This window comes from Oryzias melastigma, linkage group LG13, assembly GCF_002922805.2.
Source record: "Oryzias melastigma strain HK-1 linkage group LG13, ASM292280v2, whole genome shotgun sequence".
NCBI lineage: Eukaryota > Metazoa > Chordata > Actinopteri > Beloniformes > Adrianichthyidae > Oryzias > Oryzias melastigma.
This window is the reverse complement of record NC_050524.1, coordinates 5,416,894-5,421,103: the sequence shown is the minus strand read 5'-3', so window position 1 is coordinate 5,421,103 and position 4,210 is coordinate 5,416,894. Positions and strand designations below refer to the sequence as shown.

The following is a 4,210-nucleotide window of genomic DNA, read 5'->3' as shown; positions in this document are numbered from 1 at the left end:
TTGGCTGTTGACAAAATAAAATAGACGGTTTTGACTATATTTTCTTGAATTAAACAAGTTTATGTGCTTCCCCCTAAAGGTTAAACTGGGATATTACATTTAAATTCCGTGATTGGTTAAACAATGTATCAAAGTCAAGGCCCGGGGGCCGGATCCGGCCTTCCAGATCATTTTATTTTATTGCGATTAATGGCCCGATATTATCTTTTAACTTGTATAATTTTGACAAAATATGTTTTTATGGACAGTAAAATATTAAAAGTTATTAAAGGTTTAAGTTGATTTATTCTGGAATAATATTTCTGCCTTTTTATTATTGATATTTATGTTAAAAAGTTAAGGTTTTTTACATTTGCTTTCTGCTAGCATTTTGGACTATTTACTAAGATTTTTAGGCTATTCTGCAGTTTATCTAATATTTCATCTACATTAAAACTGTTTTCGCGAACCTACGTTTTTTATTTTTTGTTTTTTTATGATTTTTAGGCTAATTTAGCATTTAGCTAATATTTTAGCTGGCTGTCAGCTTCAGGGATTTCAGGTCTTAACTTCAGGATTCTTCAGCTATCAGCACTACCATCTTCAGCGGCTCAATTCAGTTTTCAGCATTCACACTAGCATTATCGGAGGTAATGCTATGTAGCTAGTTCATATTTATGTTAAAAATTTGAGGTTTAAAAGTTTTAAAAATGTAGTTTTAGTGTTAAATTAATGTTTTTACTATTCGGCCTGCATTCTAAGGTGTGCTTTGGGTTTTGAACCCCTGTGCGATTGAGTTTGACACCCCTGGCGTAAACCATTTAAGTCCCACATCAGTAATCATAACAGTCCTGTTCCCCACCCCCGCCCCTCTGACTGGATTTTCAAATTGCGGCTGTGGGTGGAGTCAGCCTCCAACTTCCTGTTTGGTTACACTTTAATATATGAGTTTAACATCACATTAGTTACACCCTGAAGTTGTTTTTTGACACATTTAAAGTCGGTTTTTTGAAAAACAAATTAAAAAAAATGTTAACATAGTTGTAGAGTTGGATGAATAAACTTTTAAACTCTTGTTGATTTAAAGAGTTATTTTAACTTCTTCAGCTTTTTTTGATATTCTTATTTGACCAACATCTGTAAACAAATATGGTTTGAAACTTGACCCCACAGCACCAGTTAAGTCAGAGTTTGGGATGATCTGATGAGAGGGTCTCAGGGATTATTCCCTTGCAAAGACAGAAGCTTCCCCCCCTCCCCTCCCTCCCTCCTTGTTACCCACTCTGGGGCCCCCTGGTGGCAGGGTAATTAAAGTACCATAGAGCAGTCAAGCTGCAGTAACTCTCCTAAATCCACAGAGAATGACCAGAACCATGGGAGCTCCTAATCCTGTTTGCGGCCATCGGGAGCTGCTTCAGACCCAGCCGGAAGACGGGGAGGTCAGGCCACTCCAACAAAAGCCCAACAGAGATGGGGGAGAACGCGGGAGGGCAGGATGGTGAACCTGCTTTCAGGAGCACCTCGTGTGCCTCTATTTTACCGCTTTTGTTGGCGATAAACAATCTGTAGACCCTCCCTCTTTTCTGGAAACAGGGGTGACATGTTTGGCGGCTCAGCTCGTTTCCATCCAACAGGAGGACGAAGTTTCCTTACAATTACAGTCTGCAGAGATGGATCCTCGAGGGTTGGATGTAGACGGGACGGCTGCGGCCGGCCTACACCAGATTATCCCTCCAACATTCCTGTTCAAAGCAGAATGTGTTTCCTCGCATGACCTGCTCTTTATCTTAACAAGCTGAACTCATGAAACTCCGTCTCACCCGCTACACTGCTCACACACGCCATAATCCTCTACCTTTAGAAGATGGAGAGAAAGGGGTGCAGCGGTAATCCACCCTGCAAGTTTGAGTCTCCTCTCCTCATGAGGCTCCGACCCGACCCGCCTTCTAATAAACGGACGGCAACAACAACAAAAAAATCCAATTACGTGACTTCATTAACATACCCAGCAGGACTCTGCACCTGTGCCGTCTCCCACACTGCAGGCTTTGGAGGCGGGGTCAAAAACCAGCCAGTCATCAATTCATTTGGATTGGAGCGGCGTCCACCGTTATGCTTGTTCCGGTCCGTTGTGGTGAAAAGACAGCTTCATACCAGTTCTCACCAATGGTGGCTGGGAGCTCCCTTAGAGATAGGGTGAGCAGCTCGGTCACCTGGAGAGATCTCGGAGTAGAAACGCTTCTACCCCACATTGAGAGGAGCCAGTTGAGGTGGCTGGTCCGGATGCCTCCTGGACGCCTCCCTGGGGAGGTGTTCCCGGCATGTCTCACTGGGCGGAGGCCTCTGGGAAGACCTAGGACACTCTGATGAAACTAGGGTTGTGTCCGAATTCCCCCCTAATCACTATATAGTGCATTCACCATTTTTAGTGCTGTCCGAATCTACCAATTCCTAAATCGAGCGCACTGGAAATTTCCCAGAAGTCTTTGCGAAAAACTAGCTCCCATCGATGGTCACTAGAATAGCGGATATAGACCACAATGCATTGCGGTCCAACAATTTTGAACAAATAAATGTGTTTAAATGTAATATTTGAATAAATCAACCACATTTTCAACTTTAGAACACAGTGGAGTCGTGAATAAACGTCGTGAAACGTTCGTTTTTATTCGTTTTTTCCCTTTGTGAAAACGTCACATCCGGTCTTTAGAAAAACGAGAGAAAACTAGTGAGGATAGTGTCCAAATTACCTTTAAAATCCAGAGCACTATATAGTCTCCCACTATGTATTTTTTTAGTAGTTAGGGGTTAGGGGAGGAATTCAGACAAAATAACAAACGTTTCACATTTTACCTCTCATAACATAGCTTATCTTTTTACATGTTAGCTTACACAGCATTCAACAGATGCCTTACCGCGGTCGCCACCGATTCACGTCCACCATCTTAGTAAGACAACGTGGTGTCTGACTCATTCTAACCAGTTAAACAGCGCCTGTTCTCAACTTATTATACTCTGAAAATGACTTAAAACACATTATAACCGTCACATATCATTTGTGTGTTGGTTTCAACCAGCTTACCTGGAAAATAAACAAAAAAAACAATCAATAACTGCTGCGCGCCTAGCCACGTTCTGCTGACTCGCTCATCACGTAGTGACTGAGCTCCTCCTTCCGGCGTCAACTACTGATGGCCAAAGTGCCAAGCGCCCTCTGCTGGTGAAACTAAGTACTAAAGAAAATACCCTTTTTAACACATAATATATTCAGAAATGTATAAGACTAGTCTTACTAATCGTTTAAGACTTATTTTAAATGTCTGTTTTAATCACACAGTGCCAAATAATAAATGTGAATTCTGTCTATGTTTTGGCACAAACAAAAGCAAATATAAAAAGGAACCTAGCAAATCTCAAAAGTGGGATTTTTTTTAACTTATTTTCAAAATAAAATATGATCTGTGCCAAATAGGATCATCTCAGTGCAGCTCTGGGCAGCTAATCAAAATTAAATAAATGCTAACTAAGTAATCCTTACTTTTAAAAATTACTAGCTATTTATTTTTCTGTATTTATTCATTTATTTGTTCTTTTTTTCCCTCTCTGTCTTCAGCAGTCTTTAGTTATTTTAGTTTGGGGTTGGACCTTGGTAGTCTTAGTTTGCAGGTTTTGTTTATTTGTTTTCTTTAGGTAGTTTTGGTTCGCCAGCCATTAGCAGGAGCTGCTGACTCCGACGGTCGACATGACTGGGTCACATGTGGCTCTGGGGCCCGTTCCAAGAAGCAGGTTTTGTTGGAACTCTGAGTTCCTGAACTCCAAATTCACCAAAACTCAGAGTTTTCGGTTTCAGAAAGAGAAATAACTCAAACCCGTGAAAGTGGGTGAAACCAAGCCCGTTCCAAGAAGTGGGTTAAGCTGAACTCAGAATCAATCACTATGGCAACTGAGTCTGTGAACGAAACCTGGCAGGTTTTCTTCGGGAAACTTAGAATTCTCTGTGGTCTCCACCCCTTTTTAAAGTGAAGGATGTTCAAATATGAGTTCCTCATTAACATTTAGAGAACATTCACATTAGAGACGCCACGTTTTCACCACTAAGAAACCAAAATAACATGTTCATTCATAGAGGATAATGTAGAGAGGAGGCTGATTAATCCAGAGAGAATGTTATTTACGTCGGTAGAGGATTTGGAGGACACAAGTCGACTGACTGATGTTTCCAAATTCATTT

The 4,210-nt window shown here is 41.1% G+C and overlaps 2 long non-coding RNA genes across 3 annotated transcripts in view; one reads left to right on the top strand and one right to left on the bottom strand.

The window, feature by feature from the left end:
- Window positions 1-602: 602 nt before the first annotated feature.
- On the bottom strand, window positions 603-2,446 carry LOC118599554. Its single transcript, XR_004948952.1, has 3 exons — window positions 2,018-2,446; window positions 1,800-1,925; window positions 603-1,721 (listed from the first exon to the last, which is right to left on the bottom strand). It is a non-coding gene; the product is annotated as an uncharacterized LOC118599554 (long non-coding RNA).
- A 668-nt stretch (window positions 2,447-3,114) lies between these two features.
- Window positions 3,115-4,210, top strand: part of LOC112149990 — a 19,918-nt gene continuing 18,822 nt past the window's right edge. The window contains exon 1 of one of the 2 annotated variants that reach the window (XR_002919869.2): window positions 3,115-3,199. This is a non-coding gene — a long non-coding RNA (uncharacterized LOC112149990). The remainder of the gene's footprint in view (window positions 3,200-4,210) is intronic. The other variant, XR_004948951.1, reaches the window with a different exon arrangement.